Raw genomic sequence first — 18,445 nt, 5'->3', positions numbered from 1 at the left:
ACCTCTCTTTCCTTATCACTTCCTATTAATTGCAATGATGACCAAAACTATGTTTATCAACTCTCAACAACTTGTATGCCTCAAACTTTTTATGTGTGAAGTCATCACTAACCATAAGATCATTATGAACTCTTTTATTCTTTCTACTTTCTTAGAATCATAGCAACATAGCAAAGCCCTTGACTCAACACTAATCTTTATTATAGATAGCTCACGGACTCGATTACATAAAGAGATCACAAAGCAAAACTCAAAACTACTTGATAACAAAACTTCAATCTACTAGATCAAGATACTACTAAAAGGATCGAACTAAATAAAACGGTAAAGATAGGAGTGTGATGGTGATACGATATCGGGGAACCTCCCCCAAGCTTGGCAGTTGCCAAGGGGAGTACCCATACCCATGTAATTAAGTCCTCGGAGGCGATGGAGGTAGTGATGATGTAGGCTTCTTTGTCAACTTTCGCTTGAGTATAGTGTTTTCCTCTTTAAGGTCCTTGATCTCCTACTCAAGGCTTAATACTCTTTTGCACAATTCTTGTTTATTTTCCTGCAAGAGACGAAAAGGGATAAAATCGATCTTTCGCCTCTTTGCTCTATTAGGGAGGCTTGACTTTTTAAACTCCACATGCATGTCCCCAAGCTGAGGTAATGGGGCTTCGTCCTTGTCTGAACTCGTCTCCTCCTTTCCCTTAGGCTCATAGTCTTCTTCTTCTTCAGAGGTCCAGCCATCATGCTCCAAGTCCCCGTAGACCTTAGGGTCTGCAAGGTAGTCAGCCACATAGCTTTCCCCTTCCGTATCCTGAGATGACATATTGCTCTAAATCTGTAACAAAACACAGCTTGAAACGAAAACAGAGGATATTTGCATGATACAATGGTCAAAACCTTCGGGAGTTTATATAATGAATTTTTACCGACCAAAGTATGTAACGTGCAAGAAAACGGAGTCCGGGAGGCACACGAGGTGTCCACGAGACAGGGGGCACGCCCAGTAAGGGTGGGCCCGCCCTCCACTCTCGTGGGGGCCTCGTGTCCCTATCGGACTACTTCTTTCTTCCTAAAATTCTTAAATATTCCAAAACTGCATTAGAGTTGTTTTGGAGACGGTTTACTTACCGTACCGCATACCTATTCCTTTCACTACAAAAAAATACACTTCTGTGATGATACGTGTTTGTCATAGTAGGTCGCGTTTTCTGTCATGCATGTACATCCATGACAAATTTATGACAGAATCAAGATAGTCATACTTGTGCTGTCGTAGAAGTGTTCCATGACATTACCAAAATTATCATCACGGAAGTGTCCACTTCCACGACGATAAATCGCGTGTCACAGAAGGGCTTTCGTCAAGGGTGACCGACACGTGGCATCCACCATAACGGAACGCCGTGAAGCTATCGGGTCGGGTTTTGGATCCGATAACCCGTTAACAGCCCGGACCAATGGGGATTTTCCACGTGTAAAATCATCATTGGCTGGAGGAAACACGTGTTGGCTCGTTGTTGGGATAGATGTCATCCACTCATTGGACATAAGGCGCCTATGATACGTCGACATGTGGCACGACCCCAATAGAGGCCCATTCCTGTGAAAAGGCCGGCCCATTTGACTTGGTCAAAAGGTGACGGGCCGGCCCATGGAAAGTCTGTTAACCGCTTGTTCGCATATAGCCCATTTACAGCCTGCTAACCCAAGGCCCGTTACGCCCTATTCGAATTAGGCCCAGTAGCGTCATCTGGGCCATCCAATATGATTCCAACCCATTTTCACTTCTGGCCCATGTATGGCCCATGATGTCTTTCGGCCAATATGAGGCCCTATGTAACTCTTGGCCTATTAACGGCCCGTGGTGAAACTGGCCCGCAATGAACAGTGTATCACTTTAGACCCATTAACGGCCCGTGGTGAAACTGGCGCGTAATGAACACTGTATCACTTTATACCCATTAAGGGCCCGTTATTCAGTTGGGCCGTTTCCAGCCCATGTTATCTTTCGGCCTTCTCAGAGAAAATTTATTCTTGGGCTCATTTCGAGCATTCGTTTACTTACGGCCCGTTACTGTCATTTTCTGCTTGTGGGCCAAATTCAGCCCGTGGTTACAGTCGGCCCGTTTGTGGTCCGTTAATACATTGGGCCGTTTTCATAGCGTCATCAAATACAGCCTATTAACGATGGCCCGTTATGGTCGGCCCATGAACGGACGATTCCAACTCTAGCCCGTTTACGGCCATAATGCGGCCTGTTATTGGCCCATGTTTGGACAATCGATCATACGGCCCGTATAAGGCCCATTGATGATACGACCCGTAGAAGGCCCATTGTTTCTACGGCCCATAAAATGCCCAATGGTTCTACGGCCCATAGAAGGCCTACTGTTTCTACGGACCGTAGAAGGCCCACTGTTTCTACGGCCCGTAGGAGGCCCAGTGTCACTACAGTAAATATTAGCCCATGGTTATCGTGGCCTAGTTTTAAAAAATAGGTTATTGCAGCCACTAGCAAACCGTGGAAAAAGAACTGCACTGACTACAAGCAAACAAATAAACAAGACAACAAGGAAATAAATAAGCATGCAACTTATGCTACGCTATCACGGCTATTACACATATTACATCCTCTGGGCATCAAAGTTCACCACCAGTGCAAATATAGGGAACACAGTAGCATATAAACACCGCAGCAAAACAAGTCCTGAACTGAAACCACTTCAGAAGAGTTCAAGAAAGAATATCCTGGGTAGCCATAATGCTGGCAAGATGCTTAGCAAGCTTATTAACTTTCTCTTGTTTAGCGCTTAAATCCTCCAGCGCTTGCTGTTGCACAAGAAAGTACGCATCTGAATTCTGCAGGGACTTCCTCAGTCCTTCGGCTTCTTGCCGCAGCACAACTGACTGATGCATTTCAGCTTGTAGCTGAGACTGAAGAAGCCGAAGTGATTCAGGCAGCGAGTTCGAAGAGCTTGTGCCAGCGGTACTGGCCAGTAACTCGAACACTACATCAACGCAGGACTGTGGGGTTTTCTCACTGTCTACAAGATCGTTTTTATCACCTTTCTTGGAGACCAACAGGGTTGTCTCACTATCTTGAACCTTATCTGCATTACTTTCTCTACCATTGCAGAGTGGGGTGCTCTTCTCCAATATTCTGTTTGCATACTACAAGAGAAACAAGCAGACACATCACAGGTTTAGCTTGTAGTATACCAAACTCATTTTGGTAAACCGGTTCAGTAGTAAGGTGGACAGGATAACAACATGAAACAAACATATATCTATGTACTATGGTCACTGTATTGTCCATATCATTCTAGTTTATGTTCCCTAATCAAGATAGAGACACAGTTCAACTCATATATTTTTAAGACACAACAGCATAGACAGAATATAATTGTGAGAAACTACACATCATTGGCAACACTTGTAATGTGCATCACATGAGAACATAACTGTTTATACAACTTAAACTGAAATCAACATAGAGCAAGAAGTTAGAACAGCAATCCAGTTAAAGAAATAGGTTTAAAACATACCTGTTGCGCCATTGGAATTTCAATTGGATCCTTCAAATTCGAAAGTAGTTGGTATGAGTAAATACAGTGATGCAACAGTAAAGGAGTATGGACCATAGCTACGGAATCTGACCTGAGAACAGTTGCTCTTCTGCTGAGTTTGGGTTAGCTGTGGTGGTCTTCGTGCTTTGGGCACTGCAGTAGCTTTACAAACTGCTCGTGTGGGGGTAATCTATGGTGGACATGGTTCTTTGTCAACTATAAGTGGGTTACTATCCGCTGGGGTTGCGGTTAGATGGGTTGTAGCTGGTTCTCTGCCCAACGGTGTAAGTGTGCAATATGGAAGAGTCTCGATTATGTGTGGTGGGGCTAGTTTGTGGGCCAGTACAACCATGGTTCTATCTGCATCGACGGGTGGCACTGTCTTTTGTGAAGAATGGGTTTTTGCTCCCTTAGATACTGCCATCACCCCCTCCAATTCAAATGGCTGATAAACAAGAAAAGAAATTTAACATAAAGACATTGTATGATAGACAGATGTGGTAATTCACATATATGTTGTCTAACCAAACAGGACATCATGACACAATTTCACATATATGATGCCTAACTAAATAGGATAGCATGACACAGTTTCAGATATATGATGGATAACTTAACAGGATATAATGGCATAATTCAACATATGATGAGTACCTAAACAGGATGACATGACAATACTATATGATGTCTTTCTAAAATAGGTTGGGATCAAATAATTCACATACATGTTGTCTAAGTATACATGATGGCATGATATAATTGACATAATTGATTCATATACTAAGTAGCCCGCACTCGCATGTACGATCTCTAAACTAAGCAGATAGAATTCAATATTGTGCATATGATGTCTAAACTAAGCAATGCAAGACACCATATGCATCATATGAGAAATATAAACATTGCAACTTAGAGCATACACCTCAGGTGGGATATAGGACTGGTCATCTGTCTCTGAATCCTCCTCTGAGGAGCTCCCTGTAACCATCGAGATATATGCTTCAACAGGTACCATTGCCTGCTCTGAAGACCTTGTTTTCACTCCAGATTTTTCCATAACCGGCTCAAATGGCTGATACACATGAAGAGTAGTTCAATATACACAGATTGTCAACAAATGGAATACGTAATGAAAAAAAAGATGGCATGAGATAATTCACATATATGATGCCTGGCTCCATGGCGGTGCATAATTCACATATATGATAACTGGATGAAAAACATGGCATTGCATAATTCGCATATCTAATATAGGAAGCAAACAGGAGGCATTCACACAAAGCATGTCTAATCTAAGCAGATTGCATGGCAATGCAAGACACCATATGCATGATATGAGAAATATAACCCAGCCAAGTTAGAACATGCACCTCGGGGGGGGGATACGACTGGTCATCTCTCTCTGAATCCTCCTCTGAGGAGCTATCTGTAACTAGCAAGAAATCTGCATCCACAGGTAGCACTGACTGCTCAGAAGACCTTGTTTTCACTCCAGATTTTCCCATGACCGACTCAAATGGCTGATGCACAGGAAGAGTAGATGAATGTATAAGCATTTTTGACAAATGGAATACATTATGGAAAAAAAATATGGCACAATACAATTCACATATACGATGACTGGCTAAACAGGATGGCATTGCATGATTCACGTATGTGATGCCTGGCTAAAGAAGATCGCATTGCATAATTCCCATATACTCCCTCCGTTCCAAAATATTTGTCTTTTTAGAGATTTCAAATGGACTACCACATATGGATGTATATAGACATATTTTAGAGTGTAGATTCACTCATTTTGTTCCGTATGTAGTCACTTGTTGAAATCTCTAAAAAGACAAATATTTAGGAATGGTGGGAGTTTGATATAGAAACCAAATAGGTGGCATTCACACAAAGAAAATCTAAACTAAGCTGATGACATATAAGATGTATAATGTAAGCAATGCAAGGGGCCATATGCATGATATGACCAACATCAGCATGCCAGGTTAGACCAAACACCTCAGGTGGTAAACAGGCATGGTCGGCTCCTTCTGAATCTCCATATGAATAGTTATCTTCCTCTAGAATACAATCTGGAAATGCAGCAGAGGGGGGCACTTCGCCCACCATGGAGCAGCGTCTGCATGACATTATATTCGCATGCAACGGTCTTCTCTTTTTCTCTACATGTTCAGTACGATTGTGTACAATATCTGACATGCATAATAATAAAAAATAGTTAGATTTTGTAAGGACTAAGGGGTGCATGCAAAAATCAAGACTGATGGTAGAAAATGAGTGGATGGATCCAAAACTAATGATAGCAGGTAGATTATAGCTTCAGTTTAAAAAGATAGACAATGGATCATCTATTGTTTGTTGCCCACACAAATGAACCACATAGAAGACCCCAGATGAACCATATAGTAGACAGATACTATTCGTTGTTGGCTCGATATGAGACCCAAGGGCAATTCAAAACTCAAGATTGAACGATAAAGTAACAGGTAATAATAACCGATGTATAACGTAAGCACACACGAAAGACTGCGACCTCTCTTCCAGAACTGTGTAGTCCTCAGGTTCATCTGCTTAGTCGATGATGGTAATGTAGTTGGCGTGGCTGCCGGCAACGGGGAAGATGATCTGAGGCGGCGAAAGAAACTCTGCAAGGGGGATCTCTGCTGTAGTGAACGCTTCTGTCGATGGTGCACCTCAGGTGGGGTGGATGACGACACGGCAGGAGCAGGACATAACACACAGAGTTTTCTTTGACGCCAATCTGCAAATGAAGTAAATCTGTAAGGGCTCCTTAGAATTGGAGGATTCTATAAACGCAGGGACAGGAAAAACACAGGAATAGGATAGGAATGCACGTGCAAAATAGAGCATTTGGAAACATAGGATTTCAGTCAACCTGGGTGTTTTGCTCACATGCATTGGAAGAACAGAGGAATGGAGAAACAAAGTGATGCCACGACTGTACAACCTCTTTGGCATAGCCTTGTGGACCTCAGCATCATTGGGTTGGACATGGAGGATGGTGATGATGCTAGTGTCACTGTCGAAGGCGGGGAGGAAGATCCGAGGCCTCTGGAAACGGCGCCGAGGGTACTGCTCCGCTTTGATGGACAGTTCCATCGTTGGAGCAGCTCCGCTAAGGTGTACAGCGACGACGCTGAAGCATGACAAGACAACTTTAATCTGAAGTGGGACCCTAATATCATTTGCAATAGATGATTTAAAATATATCACCAAAAAGTGCTAGATGTAAAATGCATCAGCCGCGCCACGGCCGCTCCGATAGATGCTGGAAGTACTATTCACTCCGAACTTAACTGAAGAAAATGAACTTCAAAGTCGAAACTGAATTTTACTATCGAAACTAATTGAACTAGTAATAGAGCATTGCAATAGATGTTTAGGGCGTTCGAGCACTAGTAGCAGAGACGAAGTGATCTAAATCAGCAGACGCTCAAGCAGGAAACACACTAGCAGAGAGCAAGTCGTGCAGTAGCACCACGAGCGAGTGCTAAAGCAGCAACTCCTATAGCTGCCAGAGGTCGTGCAGTAGCAGCATCAGCGCAAGCGAGAGCAAGAGCAGAGCAGCAGCACGAACGAAAGCAGGAGTAGTGCAGCAGCGCGACCGACAGCAAGACCAGAGCCACAGCGTGAGCGAGAGCCGGCGTAGCTGCAGCTAGTGCCGTTGTGGAAGTCGCCGCCGAGGAAGCAACTACATGGGGGAGAGACACCATGGATGATGTGGCCGGCGATGGCGCCGTCGATGGAGACGCCATGTCTGCTCGGTATCGAGCACCGGCAGCCCCGTGAGATCGAATAAAAGATAAAATGCAGCAATGAGTGTAGAACCTCCTTGGTGGCGCCTAAGCGAGTCCTGGATAAGGGGATATCCGGACAGCCGGACTATATACATCGTCCGGACTATAGAAGCGTCAACATACAAGACTCAAGACTTCGACTCGTGTCTGGATGGGACTCTCCTTTGCGTGGAAGACAAGTTTGGTGATCCGGATATTATGTTTCCTTCCTTGTAAACCGACTCCATGTAAACCCTAGGTCTCCGGTGTCTATATAAACCGTAGAGCATGGTCCTTAGAAGGCCGATCACAATTACAATCATACCATCATAGCTAGCTCTTAGGGTTTGGCCTCTACGATCTCGTTGTAGATCAACTCTTGTATTCCACATATCTTCAATATTAATCAAGCAGGAAGTAGGGTTTTACCTCCATCGAGAGGGCCTGAACCTGGGTAAACATTGTGTCCCTTTTTTCCTATTACCATCAGCCTAAGACGGACAGATTGGGACCCCCTACCCGAGATCCGCCGGTTTTGACACCGGCATTGGTGCTTTCATTGAGAGTTCCTCTGTGTCGTTGCTTCGAGGCTTGATGGCATCTTCAATCGTCAACAACATGGTCTAGGGTGAGACTTTTCTCCCCGGACAGATCTTTGTGTTCGGCGGCTTCGCACTGCGGGCCAATTCGCTTGGCCGGTTGGAGCAGATCGACAGCTTCGCCCCTGGCCACCAGATCTGGTTCGGAAACATGAACTACACGGCGGATATCCATGGAGATTTGATCTTTGATGGACTCGATCCTACGCAAGGAGTGCTGGACAGCTACGACGAGCACGACCTAGACTTGCTGTCGAACAGTGCCCGGGACATCATCCCCGAAGAAGCCTTGGATCTAAATCCAGGGCAGGTTGCGTTGCCTATGGACAGAGGGCTGGACACCGCTCCGCAGGCCGCACACTTATCGGCGGGAGAGCCGAACACGGGTCCCACTGTTGTGGAGGCCTGTAATCCAAGACCCCAGACTCATATCCGAGTGTTGGTCCTGGTCTGCTCACTCTCGAGCTAGCCGAGCCAGGTTGGGATCCGGTAACGGAGTTTACCGCTGCGGACATCTTTCAGCACTCACCCTTTGGCGACATGCTGAACTCATTGAAGTCTCTCTCTTTGTCAGGAGACTCTGGGCCGAACTATGTCTGGCTGGAGTGGGAAGCAGGCGACGAAGGAATTCGCTGCCCACCCACCACCCACTTTGTCGCCAAGATCGATGATTTAACCAACGTGCTCGACTTTGACTTTGAAGACATCGACGGTATGGACGACGATGCAGGAGACATACATGAGCCACCACTCACAGGGCGGTGGATAGCCACCTCTTAATACGATATATATATGGTGGACACTCCGAAAGAAACGAATGGCGATGAGGCAAGGGAGGATACCCCCTCCAAGAAGAAAGCAAAGCATGGGCGTCGCCAGCGCCGCTCCAAGCCCCGCCAAGGCAATACCGGTGCTGGAGATGATAATAATCTGGACGGTGCCGACGATGAATACAACCCCGAACAGCCTGCCTTCGAGCAGGCCGAACAGGAAGACGGGCATAACAGCCCAGATGAACAGGCGACAGACGGGTATCCAGAGGAGGACAACTACATGCCCCTCTCCGAAGACGAGATTAGCCTCGGCGACAATGAGTTCGGCGTACTCGACGACCCCGCAGAGCAGGAGCGCTTCAAGCGCCGGCTTATTGCCACTGCGAGAAGCCTGAAGAAGAAGAAGAAGCATCTCGAAGTTTATCAAGATCTGCTCACAGACAGATAGACAGAAGTCCTGGCAGCCGATGAATACAGACTCGAGCGCCTCACGGCTGACCGACCGCCTCAAGGTCGGGACAAAACTGCATATCAGCCGAAATACCAGCCCGTACCCCCGCACCGGTTTACTACAGCCTGGGGTAATCCTCAGGACCTGCGCGATAAACTGGATAACACCGCAGGACAACCAATATCGATCTACGGATCACGGGGGTGCGCCGAAGCACATGACGATGACCGTCATACCGGAGACACTAATAGCAAATCCGGCCGGGCTGAATACAAACAGTCAGATGCAGCCGGACTGCGCCATGACATAGCCCGACATAGAGGCGCCGCACACCCCCTATGCTTCACTGATGAAGTGATGGATCACGAATTCCTAGAAGGGTTTAAACCCGTAAACATCGAATCATACGATGGCACCACAGACCCCGCGGTATGGATCGAGGATTTCCTTCTCCACATTCACATGGCCCGCGGAGATGATCTACATGCCATCAAGTATCTTCCCTTGAGCTCAAAGGACCTGCCCGGCACTGGCTAAACAGCCTGCTCGCAAATTCCAATGGCAATTGGGAAAACCTGGAAGATGCATTCCTTGACAACTTCCAGGGCACATATGTGCGATCTCCGGATGCCGATGACTTGAGCCACATAACTCAACAGCTCGGAGAATCGGCCAGGAAATTTTGGACCCGGTTACTAACTAAAAAGAACCAAATAGTCGACTGTCCGGACGCTGAAGCCCTGGCGGCTTTCATGCATAATATCCGTGATGAGTGGCTCGCCAGACACCTCGTCCAGGAGAAACCCAAGTCCATGGCAGCTCTTACGATACTAATGACCCTCTTTTGCACGGGCGAGGACAGCTGGTTGGCTCGCAGTAGCACTACGCCACATTCCGGAACTTCAGATGTCCGGGACAATAATGGCAAGCCACGGCGCAACAGACACAAGCGACGGAACAACGGCGACAACACCGAGGATACGGCGGTCAATGCCGGATTGAGTGGATCGAAATTCGGTCAGCGGAAGAAACCATTCATGCACAACAATCAAGGACCATCTAGTCTGGACCGTATACTGGAGCGCTCATGCCAAATTCATGGCACCCCGGACAAGCCAGCCAACCACACCAACAAAGATTGCTGCGTCTTTAAACAAGCCGGCAAAATAAACGCCGAAAACAAGGACAAGGGGCTACACAGCGACGATGACTATGAGCCCCGGCGTCCGAACATGGGGGGCTAGAAGAAATCCCCCCCCCCCAGGTGAAAACGGTCAACGTGATCTACGCCACCCACATCCCCAAGCGGGAACGGAAGCAAGCACTGCGGGACGTATATGAAATGGAGCCGGTCGTCCCCAAATTCAACCCATGGTCAGCTTGTCCGATCACCTTTGATCGTACGGATCATCCTAGTAGCATCAGTTTTAGACCCAATTATAGACGGATTTCACCTCACAAGAGTCCTTATGGACGGAGGCAACAGCCTGAACCTGCTTTATCAGGAAACAGTGCGGAAGATGGGCATCAATCCTTCAAGGATCAAGCCCACCAAAACCACCTTTAAAGGTGTCATTCCTAGAGTAGAGGCCCGTTGCACGGGCTCTATAACATTGGAAGTGGTCTCTGGATCTCCGGATAATTTTCGAAGCGAAGAGCTAATCTTCGATATCGTCCCTTTCCGCGGTGGTTACCATGCCCTGCTCGGACGAACTGCATTTGCTAGATTCAATGCGGTACAACACTATGCATAGCTCAAGCTCAAGATGCCAGGCCCACGCGGGGTCATAACAGTCAACAAGAACATGGACCACTCTCTCCGTATAGAAGAACATACTGCGGCCCTTGCGGTAGAAGTACAATGCGGCCTCCTCCGACAAACCACCAATCCGACGACGGCATTTTCAAGCTCCGTCAAGCGAGGGTGGAACACCCCGCAGCAAGATCATAAGGCACGACAAGAGCAGGACTAGCAGTCTAGCCTCCGCTCAAATCCCATCAAAGTAGCATTCGTGCCACGCGTACACAACTACGCACTCAAAATACCATGGGCACAGGCGGAGGTGTATCAGGGGCTCAGTCAATAGTACGGTATCACTTCATAACCTTTCCATTCACCTTTAAGGACATTGCTTTAGTGCAGCTTCTCCAGAATAGCCGGATTGTCGGACTTACATAGGAGAGGAAACCCAGGAGATAACCGGCTTTGGGCACAGCAGGAAACACCCAGGTGGAATCTATTTATGATCATTATTCCTGCTTTATCTATCTGTACGTAACCTGCCCCTGGATAGGATATGTCAAATCATCCTATTTTGTCTCCGCTTCATGCATACATTGTAAACATACGTTAAACGTATTATTCATCAATGGGAGACCACAAATAATGTCAGCTTACTTATTTTTATTTGAGCATTTTTTATAAATGTATATTTAATTTTGCATCCATACACTTTGGTACGTGTGGTTTGTCAGGGGCTTCTTCTGGTACCCCATAATACGGCAAGTCAAGTCCGAGCACTTTCAACAGTGCGGCACCCCGAACTTATAGCATTATATATATGCATCAGCTCCGAATCATGTCTTGGGTTACGGTTGGGATAGCCCGGCTCCCTTGCTTTCGTACCTTACGTTCCATTAATTCAGCTAAGGTACCATAGGGAGATATACTGCGATTGTGCCCTGGTTCTTCCGGACGAGCACCTCAGTAGAGAAAGCACAAAACTGTCCGACATGATGTGGCAAGAGACTGGTCGCTCTTCGAGAGGTCTTAAAATCCTTAAAGATTTTTCCGCTTTAGGCGTTAATTCGGCTTTTTCCGATATAGGCGTGTATAGCGCCCCAGTTCGGCCTTCCGAATTCGAGGGGCTTCGCCGAAATTTAAATTCATATACTTCTATGGCTAAGTGAAGGTTATAAAGCTGTATAGTCCGATTGCCTGGTTCGCTCACCTCCTTAAGGGACCAAACATTTGGATAAAGAGTGTCCGGGTTTTCCACGAACACCCCAGTACTAGTTACACAGGGGCGGAAGCCGACGACTGGCCTACTTTCAGAATTTGATAAACAGCCGCACAGAAGGTAATATTTTAAATCACAAAAGTGCTACATAGCGCAAGTAACTTCGTCTTTAAATTACAATCTTGACAGAAGTGAATTCATTCAAAAATTATGTCTTTTCTACATTCATCGGCCACGACGCAAGCACCCTTCATAACGCCATCATAATACTTCTCGGGGACGCAATGCGGGTTGCCCTCCGACGGCCCGTCCTTCACCAGCTTCTCCGCATCCAGCTTGCCCCAATGCACCTTGGCTCGGGCAAGGGCCCGGTGGGCACCCTCAATGCAAACGGATCGCTTGATGACTTCCCGTCGCAGATAGGAATCCACCATCCGCTTGATCAGGCCGAAGTAGCTGGTGGGCACAAGCTCGCCAGGCCATATCCGGACTATGAGATCATTCATAGCCACTTCGGCCGCCTTGTGGAGTTCGACCAACTGCTTCAGTTGGTCACTCAGAGGCGTTGCATGTTCGGCCCCAGCATACTGGGACCAGAACAACTTATCCGTTGAGCTCCCCTCCTGGGCACGGTAGAACTCCACGGCATCTGATACACTGCATGGCAGGTCTGCGAATGCCCCTGGAGAGCTCCGGATTCGAGTAAGTAAAAGAAACGCCTCCTCCACATGTTTGCTTTGCATAAAAAAATTCTTACCCGCTGCTATTTTCTTGGCCTCCTGGATCTCTTTCTGAGCCCTCTCGGCTTCGTCCTTGGCGCCTTTTGTATTTGTAAGGGCCTTCGCAAGCTTGGCCTCCTTTGCTTTAAGCTCCCGCCCCGCAGACTCGAGCTTCTTGCCGAGCTCCTGGAGCTCTTCTTGTACCTCGCCCACTCGGGCCTCTTGCTTTTTGCGCTCTTTGAGTTCCAAGGCCGATTTGTGTTCGGCCTCGGACAACACCTTCCTGAGAGGCGCCACTTCGGTGGCGGCCTTTGTTACCACATCACGACGTCTCGTCGTTAGCATAATCAAATTTTATTGACTATTTATTATATGAGAGAGGGGAATCATTCACCTTTGTTCTCTTCAAGTTGCCTCCTCGCGAGGCCGAGCTCTCCCTGTGCTCGCTCTAAATCCTAAATCAGGCCGGTGATTTCGGTCGTGCGAGCAGCAGCGGCCAGCAGCACAACCTGTTTATTTACATTCAACACTTATTGTTAGACTTCTGAGGATTATAATTGACCCTCAATTTGATTTTTCTTTCCTAACACCAAACAGAGTATCAGGGGCTACTACCTACCTGGTGGTGATTTTACATATTTTTACTGCTTACCTCAAAGCCTCTTAGGAGGTTGGTGCAGGCTTCGGTTAGTCCGCTCTTGGTGGACGATACCTTCTGAATCACCGCACTCATGAGAGTACGGTGCTCTTCATCTAGGGAAGTGCCTCGAAGCGAATCCAGTAGACAATCCGTCGCCTAGGGCGCAACAGAAGTCCTTGATATAGACGGCCCTCCCTCCATAACGAGGGGCTGCCCGCCTAAGTCCGGAACCACTGAAGGCACCGGAACAGTGTTCGGCTGAGAGCCCGGCTTGCCGTGTCTCTCATCGACACGATCCGTGGGGACCTTGAACCCCACGAGTCCGACGCCCAGGACGCCGCCTTGAGGCGCCTCCAGGGCCACCTCCGCCATCGTCGGGAGCCTTCGGGACAACACCTCCGTGTCGTCCGCAGGACGAGGAGACGTGGCCGTCGGGAGTGAGTTCATTGCTGACTCACTCAAGGACCCGTCCAAACACGACACTCCCGGATGGGCCCAGGCCGGACTGCATACAAGTTCGACATTATAAACAAAATTATGAAGCGAAAATTACGATTGAGCGCGGATACTTACGACCGCACAAGGGGCTTCTTCCTGGGCAGCCACCCTTCCTCGCTATCGGCGGCGATTGCGGAGTAGTCCGGAAGGGATGCTTTTCCCTTCTTGGACGTCCCAGTCTCCCCCAGCGGGGCGGCCTTCCTCTTCTTCCCACCCCCGACACGGGGAGGTGGTGTTTCTCCTTGTTCCTCCCCGCCTCCGCGGGAGGAATCCGCCTCGTCGTCATCAGACGACAAGGGTATGACGGCCTTACGCCGGGAGCCTCTCCTGGCCCCCTGATTCACCATCTCAGGCCCCCCATCCTTTTCGGATGGGGCGACCTCTTCTTCTTCTTCTTTCCCTTCGGGGGAGGAGTGCACCTCGTCATCTTCGGACAAGGCTTGCGCAACCTTACTTTGGAGACCCTTCCGGGTCCCCGGGGCCTTCTTATCGGCCTTCTTCTCCGGCCCCTTGTAGGGCAACGGGACTAGCATCTTCGTCAGAAGATCAGTGGTTGGGCTTTCCGGCAACGGAGCCGGACTGTCAGTCCGCTCCGCTGTCTCCACATACTCCTAAAACAAATATACACAAACTTAGGAATTCCCCCATGAGTACATTGGGAAAAACCAGACCTGATGGCGGCCTGAGAACTCACCTGGGAAGGTTGCCATGCGGCGTGGAGCCCGCGGTCCTCGGTTAGGGGAGGAGGTACCTCGGTGGCCTTGAACAACGCCTTCCACGCGTTCTTGTGCTTCATGCCATAGAGCCTCTGGAGCGTCCGGTGTTCGGCCGGGACGAATTCCCACAGATTGAATGCCTGCCTTTGGCACGGCAGTATCAGCTGAATGAGCATGACTTGGATCATGTTGATGAGCTTGATGTTCTTGTCCTTCATGCCCTTGACGCAATTGATGAGTACGGTCAGCTCTGCAGATTCACCCCATAATATGCCCTTCTGTTCCCAGGAGGTGAGCCGCATAGGGGTTCCAGATCGGAACTCGGGGGCCGGCGCCCAGTTGGCGTCGCGTGGCTCGGTGATGTAGAACCACCCCGATTGCCACCCCTTCAGGGTTTCCGCAAAGGAGCCTTCAGGCCAGGTGACATTAGGCATTTTTCCCACCATGGCTCCTCTGCACTCCGCTTGCTGGCCGCACACAATCTTCGGCTTCACGCAAAAGGTTTGGAGCCACAAGACGAAATGAGGCTTGATGCGGAGGAAATCCTCGCACACGACGATTAACGTCGAGATGTTGAGGACGAAGTTCGGAGCTAGATCATGAAAGTCTAGCCCGTAGTAGAACATAAGCCCGCGGACGAAGGGGTGGAGTGGAAACCCAAGTCCACGGATGAAGTGTGAAAGGAACACGACCCTCTCGTGGGGTCCTAGAGTTGGAATGACCTGCCCCTCGTCCGGTAGACGGTGCGCTATGTCTGCGGCCAAGTATCCGGACACCTGAAGATTCGCGATCTTCCTCCCCGTCGCGGTGGAAGCCACCCACTTGCCTCCTGCTCTGGACATGACTAACTATGCGGAGAAGACCTGGACTAGGGCGCTGGAGCTCGAGGGGGCAAGAGTATGCGAGGGGAGGAAGGAGGAGTGGGTAAAAATGAGGAACTCTAATCCCTTTATAGAGACGACGAAAGCGGTGCGCTTCCCCACTAGCCTGTTGAGAATCGCTTACTTCCCAAGCGCCACGATTGATGGCGCGGGGGGATTACCCATACTCGTATTGATGAGAATCCCGTGATAAGGGGACATGATCTCTGCTTTGACAGGACGTGTCAAGGAAACCGCCTCGCAATACGCGATGTGGCTGGTTGTGAAAAAACGGTTCGAGTAATGACCTGGCCCTAATGGAATGTCACGTCCTCTAAAAGTTGTCGGCTGGAGTATCATTCTCTCTACGGTGGTATGTGAAGATCATTTTGCAGATCCGGACACAGTCTACGTGTTCGATGATAATCTTGGAGTATTCGGAGGAGGAACCTGCCTTGCAATGCCGAAGACAAGACTGCGCGCCGGACTCATCCGCATTGAAGCCTGGTTCACGGGCTACTGAGGGCGTCCTGGATAAGGGGGTATCCAGACAGCCAGACTATATACATCGTCCGGACTATAGAAGCGTCAAGATACAAGACTCAAGACTTCGGCTCGTGTCCGGATGGGACTCGCCTTTGCGTGGAAGACAAGCTTGGCGATCCGGATATTATGTTTCCTTCCTTGTAAACCGACGCCATGTAAACACTAGCTCTCCGGTGTCTATATAAACTGGAGAGCATGGTCCTTAGAAGGCCGATCACAATTACAATCATACCATCATAGGCTAGCTCGTAGGGTTTGGCCTCTATGATCTCGTGGTAGATCTACTCTTGTATTCCACATATCTTCATTATTAATCAAGCAAGAAGTAGGGTTTTACCTCCATCGAGAGGGCCCGAACCTGGGTAAACATTGTGTCCCTTGTTTCCTGTTACCATCAGCCTAAGACGCACAGATCAGGACCCCCTACCCGAGATCCGCCAGTTTTGCACCGACAGCGCCAAGTTGGCCTCGGCTTCATCAGAGGAATTGGTGAGGGTGCTACGGTTCCAGTGGGGCAGGTCAAGACGGTGCTGTGGGGATTGAGGTGGCGCCATAGACGAGGTGAACGTCGGGGCAGCTCCTTGGAGGTGGAGGACAGGGCGGCTGATCCGACGGGACGACGAGATCGATAATGGATCCTCATCCGGTGCGGTGGAGGAGGGACGACGAGCTGTTGCGGTGGACGACATAGTCAGGGAAGAGTATCCGGCTGGGCGGTGGCCGGGAGGCCGACGGAGGAGCGTGGGGTTTCGCGGGTTTTGGCGGCCTCGGTGTACGAAGGGGGGAGGGGGGCGAAGGGGGAGGGGGAAGCCAAGCTTAGGGACGCGCTTGTCCGAAATGTATGGTAAGTTACCAGCATACCCCCACCGGTTTTGACACCGTGATGTGGAGCTTCATTTCCGGCTGAGGGGTAGAAGGGGGATTTCGCGTGTCTGGGCTGCGGTAGCGATTTCGGATGAGGAGGGAGTTCTCGTGCGCGTCCAAATTTCGGGATAACAAGGTGCGGCGCGGGTTGAGGAAGCGGGAGTTTCAAAGCAGGTGAGACAAAAGATACTCGAGCTTGAAAATTTTGGGATAACAAGGTGCGGATTCCTGGTTCGGCAGAACAAACTTAACGTGTAAAAAAATCATACAAGACACAAGAGAGTCATGTCCCCTTTTACTATATTGCTATAGATGCCATTGAAAAAACTACAAGAAAATGTAAAAAAATCGGGAGAACAAGATTACCCTGCACAGTACCAAATCGATTCGAACTTCCCTCAACAACAACAAAAAACAAATCAATTCCCACCAAAAGAGTAATGTCCCTTTTTATATGATTACAGATGCCATGATCTCGAATTTCAATTTTTGAATCCATGTTATGTTGAATTCGAATATATCATTAGGTGACCTTGCGGTTTATAATTGATGTAGTCGTACATTTTGATCTTCCATCATATATGAACATTTTACTCCACCATGTGAACATATATATTGTCGTCTACCATATGGACTAAATTTGAATCAATTTTCCTTATTTGAATATGATTGTTGTCAAGTTATACAATAATTTAAATATTATCTTGATAACAAAAAGACTTGCATATAGCAGTAATCATATTTCACTATGAACTACATGTACCATACGCTCTCAATTCAAATATTTGTATCCATTTTATGTTTAATTCAAATCATAGTACATTATTGGTCTAGGTAGCGAGATGGTCGGGATAATATAAACCCTCTTTTCATACGTATAATTTTTGGCTGAATTGGGACAAGTTTTGGTATAAGCCTCTTGCAAAACCCGAGATTCTCTCAACAAGCCTCGTGGTTCTGAGAGGGGACGTGTCACCTTTGTGTGCGAAATGATATATTTGCCTCCCCCCTGATTTTATTTACAGAGGCAACAAAGAACTATATGAGTGCCCTATTAAATTTTGGAATTATTTCGGGTTCATTTGGCCTTTTTATACATTAATTGAGTTTCTGGACTATTAATGTGCATAATCTAAATATGAATTGCATGCACATGCTCCGGTGCACCAAAGTGGGTTGAAAATCACATGTGTGTCCTTAGTTGAATTTCTAGGTCCCATGGAAGAAATGAGAATGAAATTCAAACGTCTGGGCGTCATGGCTCTGCCGAGAACATCGAGAAACTTAGATTTTAAATTCATGTAAATCCAAAACTCGGCTGGAAATCATGAAACTTGGCATGGTGTCATGTCATGGCACTAACATGTTGTGGTAAAAAATTGGGCCGATTTGGAAGCTCGTGGTTCTAAGAGGGAACGTGTCACCTTTGGTCATTTAATGTGCATAAGTCAAATTT

This window comes from Triticum aestivum, chromosome 4B (assembly GCF_018294505.1).
Source record: "Triticum aestivum cultivar Chinese Spring chromosome 4B, IWGSC CS RefSeq v2.1, whole genome shotgun sequence".
NCBI lineage: Eukaryota > Viridiplantae > Streptophyta > Magnoliopsida > Poales > Poaceae > Triticum > Triticum aestivum.
Note: the sequence above shows the minus strand (reverse complement) of the source record.